Source organism: Ictidomys tridecemlineatus, chromosome 2, assembly GCF_052094955.1.
Source record: "Ictidomys tridecemlineatus isolate mIctTri1 chromosome 2, mIctTri1.hap1, whole genome shotgun sequence".
NCBI classification, from domain to species: domain Eukaryota; kingdom Metazoa; phylum Chordata; class Mammalia; order Rodentia; family Sciuridae; genus Ictidomys; species Ictidomys tridecemlineatus.
This window is the reverse complement of record NC_135478.1, coordinates 77,382,561-77,409,098: the sequence shown is the minus strand read 5'-3', so window position 1 is coordinate 77,409,098 and position 26,538 is coordinate 77,382,561. Positions and strand designations below refer to the sequence as shown.

At 40.6% G+C, this 26,538-nt stretch overlaps 1 long non-coding RNA gene across 1 annotated transcript; it reads left to right on the top strand.

The window, feature by feature from the left end:
• The first annotated feature begins 16,747 nt into the window (after nt 1–16,747).
• On the top strand, nt 16,748–21,075 carry LOC120891269 (uncharacterized). Its single transcript, XR_013429663.1, has 4 exons — nt 16,748–17,109; nt 17,559–17,583; nt 20,125–20,241; nt 20,790–21,075. It is a non-coding gene; the product is annotated as an uncharacterized LOC120891269 (long non-coding RNA).
• Nucleotides 21,076–26,538: the final 5,463 nt, after the last annotated feature.

Genomic DNA, 26,538 nt, shown 5'->3' with positions numbered 1-26,538 from the left:
TACAGGGATACTGCCACATCAATGTTCACAGCAGCACAATTCACAATAGCTAGACTGTGGAACCAACCTAGATGCCCTTCAATGGATGAATGGATTAAAAAATGTGGCATTTATACACCATGGAGTATTACGCAGCACTAAAAATTGACAAAATCATGGAATTTGCAGGGAAATGGATGGCACTATAGCAGATTATGCTTAGTGAAGCTAGCCAATCCCTAAAAAACAAATACCAAATGTCTTCTTTGATATAATGAGAGCAACTAAGAAAGAGCAGGGAGGAAGTGCAGGAAGAAAAGATTGACATTAAATAGAGACACGAGATGGGAGGGAAAGAGAGAGAAAAGGGGAATCGCATGGAAATGGAAAGAGACCCTCATTGTTATAAAAAACGACATAAAAGAGGTTGTGAGGGGAATTGGAAGAAAAAACAAGGAGAGAAATGAATTACAGTAGATGGGATAGAAAGAGAAGATGGGGGGAGGGGGATAGTAGAGGATAGGAAAGGTAGCAGAATACAACAGTTACTAGTATGGCATTATGTAAAAATGTGAATGTGTAACCGATGTGATTCTGCAATCTGTATTTGGGGTAAAAATTGGAGTTCATAACTCACTGGAAACTAATGTTTGAAATATGATATGTCAAGAGCTCTGTAAGGTTTTGAACAACCAATAAAAAATAAATGAATAAATAAAAAAAAAATTCTCCTTCCTGAAAATGTCTTCAACTCTTAAAAGATAATACTTTGTGTATATTTTCATTCTGAATCAAAAAGAGGTTTTAATTTTTTCTGTCTAAAAATGTTTGGAGGTTCAGAAAGATTGAGACATGTAGATTTAGAATTAAAAACCAAGAATGGAGTCTTCTTTGATTCTCAAAACTATAGCTTTGCATCCCTTTCATCCTATGATTTTTTGATCAATGAAATAATTTGGGGAGTAAATTCTTTTTTCCTAATTTAACTTATTTTCATAGACAAGAAATATTACTATGTGGGACTAGGTTTCAGTTTTTGAAGCAATTCACAAACTATTCAACAACACACTTGGACATGAAAATACACTTACTAAGAGGCCAGTAGCAGCTCAGAATGTAACATGTGCTCACATTGAAAGTTCCATGTTGGCCAGTGACCCTGGTAATGTGGGATGCACATCTTACCTTCCATTTCCACTCAGTTGGTGTGGTGAGCGAGGTGGTGTCAGTTAAGGTTGGAGAAGACTAGGGAGGTTTTGAGTTCTTGGTCGACATGGGAAATGTAAACTGCTGCGGAGAAGGTATGTTGTCAGTGATATTTTCAAGACTGTTTCTTCAAAGGGCAGTTAATGTTTACTGAATATATTTTCCTCTTGATGTTTTCATTTTCAACACTGAATCTTCTCTCCTGAGATTTAAGTATTTGGTGATATTGTTTTATCACTCAATTTATATATTTGCTTGTTCTATTGACCTGGTTACAGAAAATGTGTTTCTAAATTTAGAAAATGAACCATTTATAATGCCAATAACATGTGTGCTCTTAAAGTGAATTACAGGAGGAGGACACCCACCTTGCTTTCATGAGATGAAGAAATAAAGTGAGAGAGAGTATATGGATGCTAAGTAAGGCAATATATATCCCATGACAGGGCAATTAGAAACCAAACCCATCTCAATGTAGATGAACATCTAAAAAGAATGTTAGAGAAGTCTAAATCAAGACATTTGTAAAAGAAAAGAGGACTGAGATTTCAGGAAAAGTTTCCAGTTGGTTGATGACTACAGGATCCCAGGTGTTTGGGGACTACTGGGAAGGAGGTAAAAAGGACAGTTCCTTGAGGTCAGTGGATTGGATGTCTGATAATGGAGGAAATGAGGGCCTCAGTGGTCTACAGGGGCAGGATCCATTGGTGGAGGTTCACAGGTTAGAGTTAGTGGTGGTTCCATCTGGGCAGATAAGTCTCTTGCCCCTGGCCATGCAGGATCTAGGAAAAGGCTTGGAAAGCCAGGAGTAGGAATATGCCTGATCAGAACTTGTGCATCTGGAGAAATGACATTTCAACCAGATGATGACTGAGCCATGACTGCTCAGATGATGGCGCAGAATATTAGACTGCAGACATGGGGAAGGCCAGCTTCTGACATGGAAAGAACTAAGCATCAGCCCAGAGTATCCATTTCCCTGATTAATCCCCACTAACAGGCCATGCAGATGGGAAAAGCACAAGGAAACTTCATTCTGGGCACAGCCATCAAGTGGCAGTTGGTTTAGAATGTCCTAAGTTCTCAAAACAGTTGGTGAGCCCCAGAGAACTCTGATGATTTAGATGGTCAACTGCTCATCAGGAAGGCTCACTGGGAGGCAGCTGGCAGTGAGACGACCCTGGGGGAGGATGGCTACAAGTGTGGACTCTATCATTGACCTGCAGATAGGCTTCATTTGCATGAAATCATCATTTTTAAGTCAGTAATTGTAATGAAGAGACAGGAGCCCGGGTTATAACTTGAACATTTTTCATGGTGTCTGCTACTGAAACCTCATGCCAAAGAGGCCTGAAGGAAGGAGTATTTGAAAAGAACTGAGAAGAGTTCTGGCTTTTTGGTTCTAGGATATATGCTAGAGGACTCAATTGCTCAGGGATTTCTGGTCCCAGGTAAATAGCTACATTCCTGTCCCACATCCACTGCTCATCATTCTTGTGAATCTGGGCAAGTCACATAAAATCTCTAAATTACAAACACCTAAACTCAAAATTGTGGTGGACAGACTCTGTTCCACCCATCCCTTTAGGCTGATATGGAGTCACAGGAGGTCACAGATATTCTCCATGAGCTTTACAGATATCCATCTGTAAAGAATGAGGAATAGACTTTCTTGACCCATTGTCCTGGAGGATGACCTCTGTTTGACACCTCTCTGTTCAAACACTGTCAACGATTGAGCTTATTTTTCCACACATTTAATGAAGTGTCCTATTTAATGACAGGACACATTAGCACCCATAAGAAGCACCAGTCCTCTTAAGGATGCATGGATGTGATCATTGTCAGCCTAATACCATTACGTGGATCATATGCACACTTTTTGCAAACAATTGAGAAGGGGTTCATTTAACTGCACAGGTATTTAATTTTTGAGATAGGATTTAAACAAAAGCCACATACATAACCACAGCCTCTGCTGATGGTCACTGTTTTCTCTGCCTTTCTATGATTCCACCTTAGTAATTCTTTTTGACCACACAATATTGTGTTGGGTTGTAGACCTCACACATTGCAATGTTATCCTAAAGCTCAATCTGACTCAGGTGCTTTGCTGCCCCAATGGTGAAAAATGAACTCAGTAGTGTGAACTCTAATAACATTCAAATTCCTCCTTCAAAATTTATTAAACATAATTTTTGTTATTTTTAAAATTTTTTATGAGTTATCCATGGACCTTTATTTATTTATTTATTTAAATGTGGTGCTCCGAATCAAACCCCGTGCCTCACACATGCAAGGCAAGCACTCTCCAAATGAGCCACAACCTGAGACTTAGATTTTATTATTTTTAACTCTGTTAACAGACTGCAAAAAATACGTCAGAACTTTTTTTCCTAATATTCAAATGTAACATTGTCTCCCCTGCTCTGCTAACTAATACTCTACTCTCACCTTCTATGATCAATTTTTCAGTTTCCACAAAAGAGTGATATTATGTAGCATTTATCTTTGTGTCCCAGACCTATTTCTGATAACATAATTATCACCTCTTGTTGTTGAAAATGACAGAGCAAAAAAAAATAGAAGAAACATTTAAGTTTCTGGGCATGCTATTAGTGTATAAATATATACTTGAATTCAAAGCTCAAATTATACCCCCAGATATTTACAATGATCACTTATCAATTAAAACTGGTTGAACTGTTATTTGAATTATTATTGATGACCCTGTGTTTTCTTGCTAGCATCTTGTTAACAGCTCTGTTTTATCATATTTCCCAGGCTATTGCCTCCCATGTTGGAAGAAACCCCCAAACGCAGAAGACGTACGCAGGCCTTGGTACAGAGGAGTCTGCCTCTGGCCACCAAACAGTGTTGAGCCAAATGAAAAGTCCAATGAAGGTACTGTGGAAATCCTGAAATTGTGTCCATTCTGCAATAATGATTCTAGTTGATTCAGAGTTCTGATTCTTCTTTTACTTAACTTTTACAAATTTACATGCTTTGAGTCATTCAGCAGTGCTATAGCTCCAGAAGTAAAGATCTAGTTACCTTTTAATTTTGTGCACTTGGTTCTTTCAACTGTTGATGGACATCTGGGTTGATCATACAATGTATTTATGGTGAATGCTACAAACACTGATGTGATTGTATCACTATAGTATGCTGACTTGTAGTTCTATAAAACAAGCAGGGAGGGAGTGTAATAGCTGAGTCCTATGAGTGCCACTCTTGGGCTTTTCAGGAATCTGCACATTGCTTTCCAGAGTTGTCATAATAATTTACAGACCCACCAACATTGTGTCAGTGTACCTTCTTTCTCCTATCTTTCCTGGTATTTCTATGCTTATCCAGTTTTTCCAGCACTATTGGTTTAAACCATAATCTCCTCTCTAACATATATTTTGGTGCTGTTGTCTGGTATCAGGTGGATGTAAGTATCAGGTGGGTTGTCTCTGGTATATTCTATTCAAGGATTTTCATATCTATTTTCAGTTCAATAAGATACTGTTTTTGCTACTCATCTCTGTAATAAAATGTAAGGTTGGTTATTACATTTTCTTGCTCAGAATTGCTTTGCCAAATAATTGTTATTATTATTATTATAAAATAATAATAAATATAATAATTAATGTAATAATAATAATTATTATTACTATTGTTATCATCATCATCTCAAATGAATTTCAGGGTTGGTTTTTCAATACTGTAAGGAATATCATTTATAGTTTGAAGGGGATTGTATTGAATTCATTGAACCTGGATATTGCTGTTGATATTATGGCCACTTTGACAATATTAATTCTGCCTATCCAAGAACACAGAACTTCTTTGCCCCTTCTGAGGTCTTCTTCCATTTTTTTTTCAGTGTTCTATAGTTTTTGTTGTAGAGATCTTACATCCTATTTGGTAGATTTATCCCCAGGGCCATTTTTATATTATTATAAAACAAATGGTTTTCTTGAATTCTATATCAGTTGCATCAATGTTGGAGTATAGTGACAATATTGATTTATTTGTGTTGATCTTTTATCCTGCTACATTGCTAAATTTATTACTTCTAGAATTCTTCTGGTGAAAATTTCTGGGCCTTCTAAATATAGAATCATGTCACCAGGTAATGTGGACAATTTGAATTTTTCTTATTGTATCCTATTAATTTCCTACTTTTGCCTGATTGTGCTGACATTACTACAGAAAAATACATTGAATAAAATTGGCAAAAGTAGACATTCTTTTCTTGTTCTTGATATTTGAGGAAGACCGTTCATTTTTATCTCTGTTCAGTGTGATGTTGGCTTTGGATTTCTCATATATGGCTTTTATAATATTGAAACTAAGTTCCTTTTATTCCAGGTTTCTCCTTTGTTTTTGAAATGAATTGTTTATCCTTTTTAATCTTTAGCTTTTCTACATCTATTTTATGAATCTTGTTCTTAATTTCAACTATGGGTGTGCTCGTCAGCTTCCCCCCACCCACTCTGCTGCCTGTGGAGCAACCTTTCCATGCTTCCTGGGCTTATGGTCTGGGCAGCTATTCACAGCAGCCCATTTTTACACCAGCTCCTCCAAATTCTCAATCCCCTTCAGCTGGTCCTGGGAGGCACCAGACTCAAGGAGGAAAGGACCAGAGCTTTCCTGCCCATCTCTGACTTGAGTTCCCCTGGGGAGAATGCTCTCCATGCCTTTTGCTCTAGCTCAGCCAGGCAAAGCCTAGGTGCTGTGGCAGGTGCCTTTCAGGTCCATGTGTGCCTACCTGCTCAGATCTACCAGCTCCTGGCTCCTGCAGTGGCAGTATCAGCTTGGCTGTGTCAAGATGGCTCCTGCCTTGCTCTCTTGGGACAGCAGGAATCACAGATCTCCCTTCATGTACAGTGCGCAGTGCAAAGAAGCCTCTTCTTCAGCCAAGAAAATGTTGCCTCTATGATCTCAGGATTTTCACACTGAATCTGTCTATTTTGTTTCAGTGCATTTTCCCTCTTTCTGTGATCTAGCTGTGCCACTATTCCTGCTGCTGCCACAATCAGCTTGGATCCAATGTACTTTCTTTTTTTGTCTTTGTTTAATGTAGCCAAGTTTCTGATTCTCTAAGACTCCCTGAGTGTCCACTATTGAATTTTAGTGAAACCCCTCTTTTGCCTGTCGCGACCCCCCTTGCCCGCAGGGAAGACGTGACTCAGGAATCTTCTTTCAGCAGTTTAATCAGGCCCTTGATATTCTTCTAATAATTCTTCTACTAAACTTCGGATGCCCCTCCCAGCCTTAATAAAGCACTGCGAACCCCAATGCGAAGCTGCCACGTGTACCCTTCTCACAGGGTGCTAGAAAACGACACGCCAACTTTCTCTGATAAGGAGCTGGGAACACGCCAACTCTCTTTGATATGGAGTTGTCCTTCACAGACCACAGCGGAGCCAGCGCCATCATGTAATGGCGACCACAGTCCGCAGGAACGGCTCACCACAGCTCCTCCTTTTTGTTTCACTAAGACAATACAGGCGAGAGTAGAGGTCCTATCCCACTGTGCAGAAGTGGCTGCATAGTATGGGCCAGCCCCAGGGGGCGCCTTCCCCAGATCTGACACCATATCAGCCGACGCCTTTTTTCGTGGGGCGGGGCGGAGACACGTCAAACCCGCATGCAATAGGACATGCTCCCCTTGAGGTCCCTCTTCTCAATGGATCACTCAAGTGCAGTGCCTTGCCTCGCATCCTGTATCGTGACGATGGTGAGTAAGAGGGAATAGCTGAGGTTGAACGGTGGCTGTGCAGAAGTACAACTACAAACAAGTTGGCAGCACCCTGAAAGAAAGGCACGGACTTTAAAGTGATAGATAAAGACCAGTGTGGAAACCCTTCTGCGTGCAATGGCAACAAGACCTGCAGAGTGCAAGGGCTTTCCAGCACTAAAAGAAAGACAGAAGAAGGACATGTCGTACCCAGTGCAATGTTATAATAACTTGGGGTGCAACGACCATGTCAAAGGCACTAGTGTAGAAACCCATCTGCGTGCAATGGTAGCAAGACCGGCAGAGTGCAAGGGCTTTCTGACACTAAGAGAATAACGAGGAAAGACATGTCAATCCCAGTGCAATGTTATAATAACTTGGGGTGCAATGACCATGTCAAAAGTTTAGTGCTTAAGATGCGCAAGCCAGACCTGTGGCGAGTTGCCAGTTTCTAAAGCAGCAAGAGCTTGTATGATCATAGCCTTATCTTGAGCACTACGAGCTTTAAGGTGACAGAGAAACCACAAAAAGAGGAACATACCAAAACAACACAGTGCACCAAAAATGCCTACTCCCACCCACTCTTTAAAAAAGGAAAAAGCAGAAGATATCCAATTGGTGAATTGACCCAGAGTCATGGGATCGACACGGGTACTATTCAAGACAGCTATCTGGGTTAGTTGAGACTGGATCATGTCTTCCGCTTCCATGGACCAATTTCCAGCCAGATATCCACCAATGATGTGGGAAGCATTCCTGGAATCATTAAATCTGACAGAGGTTATACATAAATGTGCACGTTGGTCAATGCAGCCTAGAAGTACTAGGTCAGCCAATTCCTCTACCTGAGCTTGAAGAAAATCTATCCTTTGGTTGGTAGCTAAAATCCCTGACAAAATATGTTGATTAATCGCATTTTGCGATTCAAGTATAGTGGACGTTTGTTGAACAACTTGATTAATAGTGGCAGCAGTTTGTACTTGACTGGCCATGGCTACTCCGGCCGTAACTGCTGCAGCAGCAGATGCCGCCACGGCTGTCACTATAGCTGCTGTGATTCCAAAATCTCTGCGGACTCTAAGTAGCTCTACAATAGGAAATTTATCTGGATCCGCAGTGACTGGGATTGGGACAAAAGTTGGAATTTTCATAATCACTGCTACAGTCCAAGAACCATTCCAACACTCAGATAAGAAACAGGTAATAATAGAACAATCCAGTATCCCCGATGAGGTGTGATTAGCTAAAAGGAACAGGAACGGGGATTGGATACAGACCATTGCAGGAGGCAATGTGGCATAATGTAACAGAGAGTTGAACGAAACAGATGTAAGCCTATTACCTCATTCACTCTCCTTAGTAGTGCCAGAAACATTAGCCAGCCAACTTTTGGCTCCGAGTAATTGAGCCAATGCAGAAATATCGGCTGAAGCCCCCTTCTCATTGGAAATGAGCCATTAAAACCAGGACCAACCTGTTTCTGTAGAGGAGTTGGCATTGTTGTTAAAGTTGTAAACATATCTCTTAAGAGGGGGGGAAAAGGAGAAACCTTTAGCAACTTGATGTTTCTCCCAAGAATGATCCTGACAAGGCGTAAATGTCGAGGGAAAACCAAAATTAGGGGTACAGTAGGGAGAGGCCTTGAAATGAGTGGCATTGCAAGTACTATTAGAAGAAGGAGGCATTGGGATTAGTACCTCGGAGATAATAGCTAAAGTAGTTATGTTTAAAACAGAGCTAGTTGCGGGGGTCCCTGAGCCTGATTGCTTCCCTGAAACTACTTGGCTCAATACAGCACTGAGAATACTCCCTGAGACTCGACTGGACCGCAATGGGTCCTCCCAGTTAGTCAAATTTTTGGTCTTAAGGCTAATACAATTAGTGTTCCCAAGACTGAAACAAAAAACTCCTGTGAGATTAACTTGAGACTGATTAAAAATATTTTCCATGTCCCCTCTAGGAGAGGTACAAGGAGCAGACATCTCACATGAGGTAGAAAAAAGAGTGGGGAGGACACTAGAATTACTATGCACTGGCATTGGCATTGGCCATGCCCGTGCCACTGCCCACCACTGCATTGGTATCATCTGTACCGTTGGCACCAGCATCAGACCCAGAGCACTCATCAGAATGAAGCTCCTCATCATGGGACTGTTGTGGCACCTCCTGCTGCTGGTTAGTAGATCTCGAGACTCTTCTTGTCAGGCGTTCAGGGATCCACAGCGGCTCCGTGCGATCCTGGGGAAAAACACATACAGATCCTCGTGCCCATGTCAGCACGGGGTCAGGTCCATTCCATTGGCCCGTAAGAACATCCTTCCACTTAACATAGCCAGTCACAGAGGGCTGAGGGGACACATGTCTATCGGCCGCGGAGCAGCCATGAATATCCAAATTCAAAAAATTAATGGTAAAAAGAGCTAAGGACAGGCGTTCTTTAGGAGTGTGGTCAACTCCTATTCCCCCTTTTTGTTTTTCTAAGGTTTCTTTTAAGGTGCGGTGGGCATGTTCAACAATGTCTTGCCCTTGAGGATTGTAAGGCAACCCATGAGCAAGTTGTACTCCCATAGTAGAAAAAAAAGATGTAAACTGTCTGCCAGTATAAGCAGGTTCATTATCAGTCTTAAGGGATGCAGGTGCACCCCATGCTGCCCATGCCCCTAAGCAATGAGTAATAACATTACGTGCCTTTTCTCCCGATAAAGCAGAAGCATGAATAATTCCAGAGTATGTGTCAATAGAAACATGTACATATTTGAGGTTGCCAAAGTCAGGCACGTGAGTTACGTCCATTTGCCAGACAACCAATGGCTTCAATCCTCGTGGGTTTACATCATAAGTAGGAGGATGAAGAAATGTGACACAATGGGGACATTGTAATACTATCTGACGAGCATCTGCTCTGGAGATGGAAAAACGTCTGCGCAGTGTCATAGCATTGACATGAAAGTTGTGATGAAACAATTTAGCTTCTTCTAAGGAGGAGGCCAAGCATACCAACTGGCTTCTAGTTGCTGAGTCAGCACAGGCATTACCCTGTGATAACAGGCCAGGAAGAGAGGTGTGAGCCCGAATGTGCATTGGATAGAAAGGGCCAGTACGGCTACGGATAAGCTGTTGAAGCTGATTAAAGTAAGCAGACACAGTATGGGTGTCACTAATAGCTCCTACAGCCTCCAGAATTTTGAGCACCTGCACCACATAGATGGAGTCCGAAATGAGATTGAAAGGAAAAGAACACTGTTTAAAAACTTCAATGACAATTTGTAGTTCTACCCATTGTGGATTTTCAGGAGCAAATTGATGCTGGACAGGGGGAGAGTCATTAATCACATAAGCTCCCATCCCATTCCTATTCTAAAGACTTTCCTGGGGATACATGTGGGTGGATCCATAGTAAAGGCCCATCTTGCCACAGTACTCCAGTAGGCTGCCGCATAGTGGCAAGCACACATAACTGGAAAGGTTTATCACTCTGGAGCCTGCATAGAGTAGCATGTTGTATAGCTTCTTCTACTTTTATAAGGGCCACTCTGGCCTCTTTAGTGAGGGTACGAGGGGAAGTAAGATCTGGATCACCCTTAAGAATAGCATACAAAGGCTGGAGCACGATATTAGAATTATGTAAATAACCTCTTATCCAATTAATATCTCCCAACAGTTTTTGAAAATCATTTAGAGTCTGGAGATCTTGAGTTCTTATGGTAACTTTTTGTGGTTTTAACATGTCATATCCAATCGTCGCTCCCAAATACTTAATAGAATCCCCTGTTTGAACCTTCTCAGGTGAAATATGTAATCCATATTGAGCTAACAACTTCACCAAGTCTTTATAGGCCTCATTAACTGACTGCTCAAATTTGGCTGCCAATAATACATCATCCATATAATGAATAATCTTGATGGAAGGATATTGTTGTCTGAGAGGTGCGAGTGCCTTCCCTACATACATCTGACAAATCGTAGGACTGTTAGACATTCCCTGTGGTAAAACGACCCACTCAAACCTTTGATCTGGTTCCTCGTGATTACACGAGGGAAGGGTGAAGGCAAAACGCTGTGAGTCTTTAGGATGCAAAGGAATAGAAAAGAAACAGTCTTTAATGTCAATAGCAATGATATGCCAGCCCTGAGGAACAGAGGAAAGCAGCGACAGCCCTCTTTGAATGGGCCCCATAAGTTGCATTTGAGCATTAACTGCTCGTAAATCATGCAGTAGGTGCCACTTCCCTGATTTTTTCTTAATGACAAATATGGGAGTATTCCATGGAGAAGTAGAATGTTGAATGTGGCCCAAGGCAAGTTGTTCTTTAACTAGGTCATGGGCTGCTGCCAGTTTAGCCGAGGGAAGGGGCCACTGAGGCACCCAAACAGGCTCCTCGGTGAGCCAAGTTATGGGTATTTGAGCCCCAGCGGCCCCTATGAAAAACCCAGACCGAATCTGTCAAGTTTTTGATGACCTTGCACAGGGTGTTTACGCCCCTGCAGATGTTTTCCTAGTCCTAGACCTGGCCTATACCCCATATTTTGCATAATCCATTGAGACATTAGGGAATAGTCATTACTAAGGGTGAACCCCATGTCTTCCATCAGATCACGGCCCCATAAAGAAATAGGTAAATCAAGCACATAAGGTTGAAAGGTACCACTGTGTCCCTCTGGGTCCTTCCAGGATAGATGTCTACAGCTAATTTGAGGAGCTTGGGCATATCCAAGTCCCCTTAAGGATTGATCAGAAGTCTGTACTGGCCATCCCTTAGACCAGTCTTTAAGGGCTATAATACTACGGTCTGCTCCTGTATCCAGCAGTCCCACAATAGATTTACTCTCTATGATTAATTCCAAGGTGGGGCGGTTGCTCATACCCAGTGACAAATAGATACAATTTCCTCCAGTGCTACCAATCTCACTTCCCATCCGTGACCGTGAGTCAGCTGGGAAGTGGTTATGTAAACTAGGCAAAATTAGTAATTGAGCAATCCGATCCCCTGGGGAGATAGACACAATGCCTCTTGGAGCTTCCACCATGACTTTTACTCTCCCCACTGTATCAGGGCTTATGACTCCGGGAAAAACATGAAGACCTTGTAAAATAGAGGAAGCACGTCCAATCAATAAGCCCACAGTGCCAGGTGGTAAAGGCCCTTTGAACTCAGTTTCTACCAACTGGACTCCCATCTTAGGTGTTAATACGAGTCTGGAGGTGGAACAGAGGTCCAATCCCGCTGCACCTGTAGTGGCTCTCCGCGTCTCATGGGATGGCGTAGAGATGGCCATGTCTCGGGTTCGGGTGTGACATTCTCCATTGCCCCATATATTTGTGGGCTCTGGGGTCGAGGGCCCCTCCGGCCGTTTTTTGACCCAGTTAAAATAGGCTGCCCATGGATGTCCCTCACTGATCTACACTCTTTTGCCCAATGCTTCCCCTTTTTACATTTTGGACACAACCCCGGTAAACGAGGGCCATTGGAAAAGCCACCATGGGGAGGTCCATTGAAATTGTCTTTTTGGGACATTCACGCTTGAGATGACCAGGCTGACCACAACGGAAGCATGTTCCGGCACCAGAACCGCCCCTTTTTGTAACCCGAAGGACAGCAGCTGCAAGACCTGCATTAGTTAAAGGTCCTCCAAGCTCTCTACACACCTTCATCCATGCCTCTATGCCTTTATTTTTTTAAGGAGTAATCGCTGTTTTACATTCTTTGGTGCATTGCTCAAAAACCAATTGCTTGATAAGGGGCATGGCTCTATCAGGATCTCCAAAAATTTTTCCAGCGGCATCCACCATCCTTGCTACAAAATCTGAAAAGGGTTCTGTAGGGCCTTGTATAATTTTAGTCAGGTTACCAGACACCTCTCCTCTATTAGGAAGTGATTTCCATGCCCGAATGCAAATATTATTAATCTGGTCATATACTTCAGGAGGAAATCCTGTCTGTTGATTAGCAAATCTCCCTTGTCCCAAAAGCATGTCCCTGTCCCAATGGGGGTGTCCTGCTGCATGATTTTGGGCGGCCTGCTCTGCTGCGCCCTCTAGCACAAATGCTCTCCAGTCCAAATATTTGCCTGGGGAGACGCAAGCCCGAACGAGGCTAGCCCAATCAGAGGGAGTCATGCAATATCTAGACAGGTTCTCTACCTGAGTTAGTGTAAAGGCGGCATCAACCCCATAAGTGTGCACAGACTCCGCCAGGGTCTTTACAATCTTGAAATCCAAAGGCTCATGAAATCTTCCCATATTATCATCCTGAAAAACTGGATAAGCAAGACCCATCTCAACGTTAACAGCCCTCCATGTTTGGGCGTGGAAACTTCGTCCCGAAACACCCCTGCCATACGGAGGCAGATCGGGAGGCCGCCCATTCTTGAGCCCTTGCTTATCTCTGTTCCCTGTACCTAAACTCCCGAGCTGCCGGGACAGTGTTCTTAACTCCTCCTCCTCAGCGTCTTCTGCCTCTGACCCACTTTCGCATGGGGGCGTGCGCAGCACACTGAGATCTGGATACAGTCTCCTCCCGTTCTCCACGCCCCGCACACTCCCCTCTTCCTGAGACACTTCGCTCTCTGTTGTTTCTGATTTTTCTTCATGCAATTGTTCTAAAACCTCCTGCCCTTTAACAAGCACTTCTTGGCATCGGCCATCCGTAAGACAACTACGGACCATCTTCCAGAGGGGTATCACCCCGCCCTCTAACATGCCCTGCTCACGAGCAAAGTCAAGGTCTTTGCCTAATTTATCCCAGCTGGGTGTAGTGAGGCTGCCCGAAAATGCAAACCACGGTGCAGCGACATCTACCCTCTGTAAAAATTTTTCTAAGGTGCGATGTTTCACCTCCAGTCCCTTGGAACGTAAGAGGCCAACAAGGGCCAGAAGAAGTGGACTTGAAGTCACAGCACCCATGACGCAACACAAGAAAACACAGAAATCGAAAGTGAAAGTACACAAGAACAAAACGAAAATACACAGAAGACAAAACGAAAATTCAGAGTGCAATTGCTATAAGATGTAGCGCCCTCTCTTTACAGAGGAGCTTCCCGCTTTTTAACAGCGGGTCCCACGTTACCTGGGACTTACCGGTGCACCTCCCTGACTGCTGAAAGTTCTGGTTCCTGGGTGTTTCTTTGTTTCTTTTTTCCCGGGTTTCGGCACCACTTGTCGCGACCCCCCTTGCCCGCAAGGAAGACGCGACTCAGGAATCTTCTTTCAGCAGTTTAATCAGGCCCTTGATATTCTTCTAATAATTCTTCTACTAAACTTCGGATGCCCCTCCCAGCCTTAATAAAGCACCGCGAACCCCAATGCGAAGCTGCCACGTGTACCCTTCTCATAGGGTGCTAGAAAACGACACGCCAACTTTCTCTGATAAGGAGCTGGGAACACGCCAACTCTCTTTGATATGGAGTTGTCCTTCACAGACCACAGCGGAGCCAGCGCCATCATGTAATGGCGACCACAGTCCGCAGGAACGGCTCACCACATTTGCCCACCTGAGAGGAAGGAGTATTCATGCTGTTTGCATTACAGGTTGTGGAGCTGCAAGAAATAAAGGTTCTCTCTATCTTAAATTTGCTTCTCTCTTGTAATGTATTATTTCTTTTGCTTGAGTTTTTGACTTTATATGCCTGTATGATTTTTTTTCCATTCACTATTAAGTTTTGGTGACTTCCTTTAGTTCCCCTCTCAGTGAGAAGCAGTCTTCTTGCCTTCTAAGTCTGGCACTGGAGAAGTGTCGTGGGTGCATCCTTCCTCCAATTTGCCAACTTCTCTTCTCCTGACAGCAAATTTGCACAATTTCTCAACATGCCAAGGAATGTTTGGGGCCAAAATATATTTTATCTTGATGAATACCTCATGTTAACTTGAAAACAAATTTTATTCTCTCACTGTTGTATGAAGTATTTGTACAAATGCCAAATAGATCTATGTGATTGATAATGGTTTTGGTAAATTCCTAGGGTTGGCATGTCTAAGTACCAGCTTTCTTGGGTTGAAGTAATGCAAGTGTACTATCTTAGAGCTCTATTCCCTAGGAATCCCACATTGACCTGTTAGCAGAAACATGTTACTTCTGAAAACTTTAAGGAAGGATTTTTCCTACCCATTTTTAACTGTTACTGGTTTGGTGGCCATCCTTGATCTTCTTGGTTTTCAACTGCAGCACTTTACTCTCTGCTTGCATCATCACATGGCATTAGTCTCTCATGAATGTGCCCCATCTTCATGAGAACAGATGCCCTATTTGGAGAATGGGTCCACCCTGTTCAAAGAGGATACTTTTAATTGGTAAGATCACAATGACCCTCATTTGAAACCCAGTAAAATTTGGAGGTACTGTTTAAGTTCTAACTTAACCATGTTTAGAACTTAAACATGTATTTGTGTGGAAATTTGACCCATAACAGAAATGACTGATTCAAAAGTATACTTTTTCTTTACTTCCTGATGGATCTGTCAAGTGTTATAAAGGAATTCTGAAACCTTCTAGTGTAACAGTAGAATATTTAATTTCTCATTGTAGTTCCTTCAATGTTTTGTCTATTTTGTTTTTTTTCCTGGTATGCTCCTTCTCTTGCCATTCAGAAACGATCATGTTCCAGCAGTAATTGAGCCTGTGTGTGTTAAACACTCTAGTCCCATATCCACAGTTAGGAAGCCCCTGGAGTGTTTCTTCAGCAAACCAATATACTGACAGTTACTCTATATTTCCCTAGATTGCTATGAAGTCATAATAGAGGTGGTATCTTCTGATTTGGGAAAAGACCAAATACATCGTATTGCTGAGGTAATGTGACCCTTCTTTGTCTAAGATATAAGTGTTTTTTTATTCCTTTTAATTCAAATTCCTGCATGAAAATATTACAGTGTTCACTGTAGGTGACTCATAGGTGGTGGAATTACAACTGCTCATCTATTCCCTGTGAGAATGATTCAAGATGACATTCACATATGAGAACAACAATTGTCAAATGATTGTAGTGAGTATTGTCTTCAGTGGCACTTTTCCTTGATAGAAAAAGAATTTTGTGTAGGTCATCAAATTGTACCTGAGAAATCCCTCATGCAAAGCTCATGTCTTTTCACAGATGCCCTCTGCCTTACTTTGTGATCTTTGCCCCAACTGCTGTTTCCCATCTAGTTAACTAATGTCACCATAGCCAACAGTAGACTTGTGAAAATGATCTCCTGCTCACACTGTCTTCCTTTCTGTAACTACAGGTAGCCTCTGCAGCAAATGAGCAAAGTAAGTATTCTCAACTCCCTAACATGCTGAGGAACACCTCTGTATTCAGATAGGTCAGACATTCCTTCCTGTTTCTATGTAAAAAGTTATCCTGGATTTAGATTTTGTTTGGAAATGAAAATTGGGATATGGTGACAAAGTGATAATCCAGTGAAGGATTGTGGCCATCTACCATGATCCTGAAACAGCTGTCTTTTGGGTGGTGTGCATTTATGTGAATGAGCATGGGGCGGTGTCTCTGAGCATGTCCATGTGTAATAATTGTGTATGTGTTTGTGAGGCTATGGGAGCTTCCTCAGAAATTCTCTTCTAACATGCCCAGAACAAGCATCCATTTTCTAAAAATAAAAACCCACACTAATGCATGATTTGTTTGATATAATTTCTTGCCACTTCATGACACCGAAATGCAAACTTGTGGTTACTAGGCCCTCTCTGTAGATAGAGATGTTGCTGAGCCAAAAGTACAGGTTCTTCACTCTGTAAGTGAAAGAAGTTTTAAGAATTCAGGAAATTATTCTGATGGTGATGCTTTGGGATATGGAACTCTGTACATCACTTAGCGATATAACACATTGCAGGTGATTACAATGTATTAGTAATAACTAATCTCCTACAGAGATGTGAAATATTTTGCATACTTTTAAAGTGGCCTCAGTGGTCATCTCTAGAGACAAACATACCTCTAAAGGTACAAAATAAGAAACACACATATCACACCTGGTTCCAATCTACTGGAAACCCAAACGCTGTGCTTCTCATTCATTCTTGTTCTTATCTTTGCTGTATATTTTCTCTGATGTCCATATCAAGAAATGCCCTGACCTATTCATAAGCAATAAATCAGTATACTAATCATTATTCTGCATCCTCCTAGTTCCCCCAAATGGCATGGTGGAGTTCATTCCTGAAGAAAGCATGAGTCGAGAGACCCCATCAAAAGCCATGGTAAGGTTGCTTATCTTCCTCTGAAATCCAAGTGTTGCTCTTTAGTTTCTCTTTCTCTTGTAATATGATATGGTTTCCTTGAGATGACATACACAATTTCCTGAGTGTGCAGATTCTCACCGGGGTGTCTTTTGCCAAATGAGACCCCACTGAAAGCAACATTAACAAGAAACAGTATCAACTGCACACTGTATGATAACAAGCTTTGTGCCTGGCTGTGGTTTTCCCCTCATGGCCATCGAATTCCTTAATTATCACCTAATATAGACCTGTGACACAAATCCCCTAGAAAATATTGTGTCATTTGGTGAGAGTACATTTGCTATGTGTTCCCTTGATTTGCCCACATTCTCATTGGATTTTCTAATGTCACCAAGTAAACAAAAGACTTGAGCACAAAGTACTGAGCATGGCTTGATCTTCATAGTGACTCCTTTTCGTATTTACAGGAGGATTCAAGAGGATCCATAGTTGGTATGTATCCTGACCTCACTCTCTTCCTGTTGCAAAATGTAAATGATGCCAAGAGTCGGAGAGTCTTCCTTCATTTTGAGTGCAGAGTCTCAGTGATTCCACTACCTCCTTGAGAATGAGAAGTGAGGGGGTTGTGGTCCAAGTTAATTTAAAAAAAAATCTATGGCATTCTGCATATTTTTTGAAGCACCTGAGTGAGTTGAGCAAAGTGGTTAGGTCAATGAGAGTTTTATACATGTGTCTCTGTGCATCCATGCAACATGATTCTGAGTGTGCCTTTGTGTTCGTTTTTGCACATTTGTTGTTTCTCTAGATATATACATGCCAAGATGCCAATGTCCACATGTTTAAATAAAAAAAGCCATCTCCATTAGACCATGATTTTGTATATGTGTAAATAGATCAAAGTGTAAACTTTCCATGTGTGCAGTTCATTCCACACCAATACCTCAATTAATATGCAAAACATATCCCATCAAAACCCAGAAAATTTTCACGACACTCTATAAGGAAAAAGCTCGGGTTCATTCCTGTCACTGCACCAGTAGCTACTTTGTTTAATAGCAAACCTCACCTTTCAGTAGGCCCTGTATTTAGTCAGTGCATGTGATTGTTCACAACATTTCACTCATGAAAAATTTTCAAGTTCATATACATTTTCTGTTAGAGGTACATTCTAGGCACAAGTTTCTGGACATGGCCAATCCTTAACAGTGACCCTCAGGTCCACCAATACACTATGCTCACTTATGGTGGGTATCTGAGACAGAGGAGATACACAGGCCAGAGGTTACTGTAGCTAAGGAAGGGCTTACTTTGCATGTTCCAACTGACACTGAAAGCTACCTTATTGGGTCTTTTTGTAGACATTTATTTGTAGAAACATGTTTTAACTGGATGGATTTTCATAGGGCCTGATCAGCACAACTGCAGCTCATCTAGTAACAGAGCAAAAGGTGGGCTCTAGTGAAGGTCCAGCTCAGCACAGCAGTGGTGTCAGATCCCTAGTTTAGATCTGTGCTGCTCCCTGTGTGGCCTGCAGGATATCACATTGACAGTATATATGATAGGTCTTCATACTGTCAGTCTCAAATGCTGTATAGGTCCTTCTATTCATACATATATAGATACTGACACTGACTGGTCACTGTGAGGGTAGAACCACTGTGGTCATCATTCTTTCTCATCCCTGAACTCCTCTCTGGGTAGAGTGTCTTCATCTTAGTCCATGTCATCATTTGATAAATGCAACTCTATGCTAAGATCTCACTTGTCAAGCATGTGGGGCTCTACAATGAACCAGGTATCCACCTGGGATCTGACCAGGACCAGCCAGAATCAGTAGGTAAGTTATGAAGATAGCATTGTGTCCAAGCTTTTCACACACATATCTCATGAGCTCTAGGTGGGACATGCTTGATCTTGTGCAGAGCCATCTGGATCTTAATGTTGACTTTGTTTATGTAGATTCCTCAGGCCCTCAGAGAGTTCCTGGCACTTTTCACTTTTGCATGACTCCACAGTCTACTTATAAATGATAAGTATGAGGAGTGAGAACATGCTAGCAAACTCCTTCCAAGGAAACTCAGGGGAAGGAAATTATTGCCTGCTTCATCTTTGAACTCCAGGTCTTGGCCATCCAAAATAACAGTATTTTACATTTTATTTTAATTTTAAAACAAAACTTTCAAAGTGGCCAGTAGACCCATGTGGATAAAGCAGAGAGCATTTCCTTTTGTCTTGTGAGCAGCTGGTCTGATGCTGGCACAGTATATATTCTGCGTGTTTATATTCCTGAAACTGTTGGTATTACAGTTTGCATGTCAGCTTGGTCTGTTTCAAGGAGACAGTGATAATGTTCCAATGGAAGAAAGTAGTTAAAATTTGACTCCTTACAGCTCCACTCTCTCATTAGAAGGTTTGCAATTGTTTGCAGCATCCTGTTTGAGGCCTCTGACTCCCCAGAACTCAGAGAGGGTCTGAGAACTCAGAACAGAGATGAGGATGATCCTGACTATTAATATTAGTATCACTATGTTTTTCTTTCTAATAAGGAAACCCAGAAACTGAATAAATTATACAGGTGGGTGTGTTTAGCTTACAGTTCTGGAGATACAAAAGCATGGCACTGGCAAACACTTGGCTTTAGTGAATACCCTTTAACCTGCATTGCATGATTGGTGGTGTCAGCAGGGATGCAGGTGCAGGAGGGAGACATCACATGGGGAGACAAGAAGCCAGCAAGAATCAGATAATTCATTTGCTCTTCTTATATAACAGGATCTAACAAGGGTTTGAGAAATCTATATTCTTACTTCTGACTCTCATACCGTCAAATGTCCTCAAAACTTCCAAGCAGACCCTTCCTCACACAGATTTCACAAATCTCATTGTGGCCATACTGAGAACCAAGCCTCAATCACACAATCCAGTGTGGGATAAAAAACATTCAACCCTAGCAACCATTATAAGCTTAATTGTGTAGAAGAAAGCATGAGTCAATCTTAAGTAACTCTGTTGATGGTGTCTGTGTCTCTAAAGGTTGGATATGAAACAAACATCATGATTCAAGCAGTGATGAGGAAAGAATCTAGTGGGACATACTTTCTTAGAAGCACTTTGAAAACCTGTAATTGAAGCTCTCACTAGTGATAAGCAGTGAGTATGAAGTCACAATTCCACTCTGAATGTTCTCTTTTTAGAGCAGCACTTTCTCTTCTGTGTTTTGTCTATTTTTGGTTGAAAATAAACTCCCAAATGTGGGGGACTTAAAAGAAAATTGTTTCAGTTCTCCTTGAACAGGCCACTGTGTTCTCCTGTAAAAGAATGGAGAGAAGTTCCTCCTTGGACATGTTTCTAACCTCCAGTCTTCATCTAATTCCCAAGCCCTAGGACTAGGAGGAAAATCTGAATTTTCTTGTATTTAAGAGGCCTAAGTCCAGAAAATCAGGGAGACTCTGGCTGCCTCTTGGAGGAACAGGATGACACAGAATCCCTACCAAGTACAGTGGCAGAATGTGAATTAGAGAAGAGCTCTTGGGATGCTAGATCTATTTCTCATTGCAGAGGTGAGGTGATGGAGGCCAGGAGACAGGAGTGCAGACAAGAGGAAGAATGGAGAGCTTTGACTTGGGTTCTAGAACACCAGGAAAAGGAGCAACTCAAGTTCTCACCTTGACTTTAACTCTGCCTTTCCTTTTTCTAAGGCCACATCATCACCATCAAGGCCATGGTCCACAGAGAAAATATAGAAAGTGATTCAGAGGATGAGGAGGAGGAAAAAAGGACCAGAAATCTGCAAGTGATTGATTTTCTATTGGTTTCTATTCTTTCTTATGTAAAGGCTGTAGATTTTCCATGTTTCATCTTTCCCACATTTTATGACTTTTCTAAAGGTGCTTTCCTCATCCAAATCTTTGAGGTCCTTGGACCTTCAATGTCTGTTAAATCTCTCTGCACTAACATTCTTAGTCTTTCCCTGTTTTTTTTTTTCACCACAGGCAACACCACTGAATCATGCTGAGCAATTCTGCATACCCATACAATGAGTTTGAGTTGTAGGGAGCATCAGAAATAGTGAGTTGTTGCCTGATACATGAGGCACAAACAATATGGTTCTGTTTTACTGACCACTGAATAGCTGGGTTCTCCTGCCTTTGCTGGCTCTGAGCATGCATGAATTTACCCTTCCTTTCCTAGTTTAAGATTACACAATTCGAATGTATGTCCCTTAACATGAATTGTTTCCAGGGGTCTCTTCTGATTTAATATGTGGGCTCAATGCAGCAAAAGTGACAAAGCAGTTTAGGAAAAGGAAATGTGAGTCTGGAAAGAAAGGGTAGGAGAGAAGAGGTCAAATCAGTCCACATATTCTCCATTGCTTTCTTAAGTTTCTTTGTTGCACTTTATGCAATCCATCAGAAGCAATTAGTGCACTGAAGGTTCTATAGTTGCATGTGACCATGGCCATGCAAGGAAGGTACAATTTGGTTAAAATCAGTGCACGAAGCTCTCTGAGGAATGGCGCTACAGAGGGTAGGGCTGGAGGAGCCAGGGTCCTTGCTCCACCCTGTGTCATCACAGGTGCTGCTCCTCAGGGTCCCAGATGTGTGCTACTCAGCCTTTACACCCAAATGTCCTAGAGAACCCTTCCCATTGCCTCATGTTCACTCTCTAGGGAAGCAGACTCAGAAGGTTCTGAAGGTGAATGTCCATGGGAATTTGCTCCTGAGGATATTCATAGACACTCTTCCCACAGACAACACTCTCAGCTGAGGGCAGCATACCAGCCTCAGTGCTCCCTGCCCAGACCCTAGGAGAGATCAGGGCCCAAGTTCATCTTGCATATCCTGAGGACAATTGTGGTCCTGGCCACTCTCTGTGGCCAGCAACTCATCCCAAGTGACCTTTTTACCTTGTTCTGTTTTATAGACCCCATAAGAAACCTGGGAGAGCAGAAATCTTGGCCCTGGGATACAGGAAAGATGATATCTACAGTGCACAGAAGCTGAAATTAACCTGTAAGATTCGAAGCAGGAGCTTGTATTTCGGTTCGAAAGACATAACTATCTATATTGTATAGAATTTGCAGATTTATATGTTATTTGTTTAATAATTTTAATAGTAGTACTTCATGTTAAATTTTTATATTAAATTATATTTACTTAGTAACAGTTGCTTTTAAAATTCATTCTGTAAAAGAAAACACACTAGGGAAGAGAGGTGGGAGGGAAAGGGAGGGAGAAGGGGGATTTCATGGAAGATGGAAGGGGAGACCCTCATCATTATACAGAATACATGTATGATGATGTGAGGAGAAAAAAAGAAGTATGTCACATTAGATTGGGTAGAGAGAAGTGATGGAAGGGGAGGTGAGGGGGAGGGGAAAAAGGAAGGTCAGCAGAATAAAATAGACATTAGTATTACTGTATGTATATACATGACTGCATGACCAATGTGATTCTGAAACCTGTACACTCAGAAAAATGAGAAATTATACCCCATCTTATTCAAAAATATGATATGTCAAGATCATTGTACTGTCATGTTTAACTAATTAAAACAAATTTTAAAAACACACACACTAAAAGAGGAATATGTTTCTGAGGCAGATCTTGATGAATTACAAAGCTTTTACCTGGTGACTTCCATCACCATCACTCCTCTCCTCCCATACCCCTCAGTTTGCTTCTCTGGTTATTTTTTTAGATTGGTATTATAACGTTCACTAAATTATTGATGTGGGTGAATAGATACAATAAAGAATCAAATAATTAAATTACAAGCTAAGCTAAGTCCCAACTAAATTTCATAAGTGTTTAATTAATTTATCCATTCATTATCTAACTGAATCTCAAGTCAAAACACCCAATATAAGAAAGGGCTGGGAAACAATTAAAAATATTCATTCATGAAAAATTGTGGTTTTACATTTTATATCCTTTTTTCAATCAAGAACAATATTTTGTGTAATATCACATACATATAAAACAAGTTGGAAAACTACATTACAAACTTGTAATGATGGCTTTAAATACATTAACTGACATGTTTCTCATTGGAAATAGGTTGGTTGCTGTATATATAGTGTATGAAAACTACTAATATAATAAAGTGTAGACAAAATATAAATGTCTGCTCTATGGTAACATATGAGCGTCACTCTAATCTAACCATGCTAAAAGTTACATAATACTGTAAAAATGTCTTAAAACTATATACTTTAATAAGAAATAAATTCAATAAAGAATGATAATACAGGGATTTGGGTTGTGGCTAAGTAGTAGAGTACTTACCTCACACATGTGAGGCCATGGGTTCGATTCTAAGCACCACATAGAATAAACAAAATATATAAAGGCATTGAGTCCATCTACAACTAAAAACATTTTTTAAAAAAGAATGATGGGGTGGGGTTGTAGCTCAATGGTAGAGCACTCCTAGCATTCGATTCTCAGCACCACATATAAATAAATAAAGGTCCATTGATAACTAAAAAAGTATATATAAGAAAAAAGAATGATAATACTGAGAACCAAGGCATTCAGATTTCAAAATTCATGCTTCTTTTCAGGTGATCCAATATTTTGTCAACTAAGTTTTCAAAATTTGTTCAAAGCCAACATTACTCATATATGTTACACATCTATTATTTCATAAATTTACTTTCCTCATAAAAGATCTTTGATAAACATCCAAAATATTCAGGTTAAATATATATGAAATGAAACTGAAAGAAATACTGGTATCGTTTTTCACTGTCACTTCAAGTGTTTAAGTATTACAAGTTATTCAACCAACACAACAAAGTTAAAATTATAATGGCACAGCCTGTATTGTAAATAAATCAAAACAACAGAATGTGTAACACAAAGACAGAGCAGAGGCACATTAAATGAAAACTAGCTGAATACAAACAATTGACTACTGCAGAGCATAATATTAAAACAGTTCAAGTGAGACAAAGTGATGGAGAGGTCACCATGAAGGTGCCAACTGATGATTCTGCTGGCCACTGTTGTCCAGAATGGAAATTAAAACATCATATTTGTAAAAACTTTGATAGGTATACAATTATCTCCAGTATTAAAAAATAAAGATTTCCAATGCATCTGCCTTCTCTGAATAGAATGAAGCTCTGAGTTTATCTGTCAACTGGTGTTTAGATCACACAAAATTTTTACCTCTGAATTTTTTGGGTTGACATTGATGACTGTAACAACCAAAATTAGTCCATGATGACATGTTTTTAAAAACTTTTTTAAAACTTACTACTCAAATATTACAACAGTTATCAATATTTTTACAGTATCAAATGTATACAGGTTCAATAATTTTAAATCAAATATCCATCTTTTAAAAAATACTGTTGCAGCATTGTTCTTTGCATTACTTTTAAAACTTTTTAAGTTTTTCTCTCATGGCACAATCTTCTAATACTTCATATATGAGAGGCAATTGTTTAAAAAATTGCAACTTCTGCTCTTGGAAGGGCTCTGTAGTGACTGAATGGCATATGAATTTTTTATTGATGTTATATATTTACATATATGACAGTGGGATGTATTCCAATTCTTATTATGCATATAGAGCACAATTTTTCATACCTTTGTATATTAAGTATGTTCACACCAATTCATGCCTTAACACAATTACTTTCTAATTTTTTTGCATTACAATTCTTATCCCACATATATACCACAATTTTTTCATATCTCAGGTTGCATATCAAGTATGTTGACCCCCAATTCAAATCTTTATACATGTACTTTGAATAATGATGCCCATCACATTCCACCATCCTTTCAAATCTCCTGCTCCTCCCTTTACCTCCCATTCCTCTTTCCTATCTAGAATTCATCTAATCCTCTCATGCTCCCCCTCCCTAGCTACTATGAGTCAGCCTCCTTATATCAGAGAAAACATTTGGCATTTATTTATTTATTTGTGGATTGGCTAATTTCACTTAGCATTATCTTCTCCAACGGCATTCATTTACCTGAAATGCCATGATTTTATTCTCTCTCATTGCTGAATAAAATTCTATTGTGTACATGTGCCACATTTTTTAATCCATTCATCCACTGAAAGGCATCTAGGTTGGCTCCACTGTTTAGCTATTGTGAATTGTGCTGCTATATACATTGATGTGGCTGTGTCCCTGTTGTATGCTGTTTTTAATTCCTTTGGGTATAGTCCAAGGAGAAGGGATACCTGAGTCAAATGGTGGTTTCATTCCCAGATTTCCAAAGAATCTCCATACTGCTTTCCATATTGGCTGCACAAATTCGAGGTCCACCAGGAATGTATGAGTGTAGATTTTTCTCTACATCCTCACCAACATTGATGTTGTTTGTCTTCATAATAGCTACCATTCTGATTGGAGTGAAATAATAATTTAGAGAGAGAGAGAGAGAGAATTTTAATATTTATTTTTTTTAGTTTTTGGTGGACGTAACATCTTTGTATGTGGTGCTGAGGATAGAACCCAGGCCACATGCATGCCAGATGAGCGAGCTACCACTTGAGCCACATCCCCAGCCCAAACTTAGAGTAGTTTTGATTTGCATTTCTCTAATTGCTATAGATGATAAGCATTTTTCAAATACATTTGTTGATTGATTTTATATCCTCTTCTGAGAAGTGTTTTTTCAAGTCCTTGGCCCATGTGTTGATTGGGTTATTTGAGTTTTTTTTGTTTGTTTGTTTTGTCTTGTTTTGTTTTGTTTTGGAGCTTAGCTTTTTGAGTTCTTTATATATCCTAGAAATTAGTGCTCCACCTGATGTGTGAGGAGTAAAAATTTACTCCCAGGACGTAGGTTCTCTGCTCACCTCACAAATTGTTTTGCTGACAAGAAACTTTTTAGTTTGATTCTAACCTATATATTGATTCTTGCTTTTAATTTTTATGCTATAGAAGTCTTATTATGGAAGTTGGGGCCTAATCCCACATGATGACGATTAGGGCCCACTTTTTTTTTCTATTAGGCACAGAGTTTCAGGTTTCATTCCTAGGTTCTTGATCCATTTGAATTTAGTCTTGTGCAGGTAAAAAATAAGGGTTTAATTTCATATTGTTGCATATGGGTTTCCAGATTTCCTGGTACCATTTTTTGAAGATGCTCTTTTTTCTCCAGTGCATGTTTTTGGCACCTTTTTAAATATAAGATAATTGTAATTTTGGGGGTTAGTCCCTGTGTCCTCTGTTCTCTATCACTGATCTACAAGACTGATTTGGTGTGAATAGCATGCTGTTTTTGATACTATTGCTCTTTAGTATACTGTAAGGTCTGGTATAGTGATGCCACGTGCTTCACTTATCCTGCTAAGGATTGCTTTACCTATTCTGAGTCTCTTATTTTTCCCTATGAATTTCATGATTTCTTTTTCTATTTCTATGAGGAATGGGTCATTGGAATTTTGATGAGAAATGCATTAAACTTGTTTAGTGCTTTT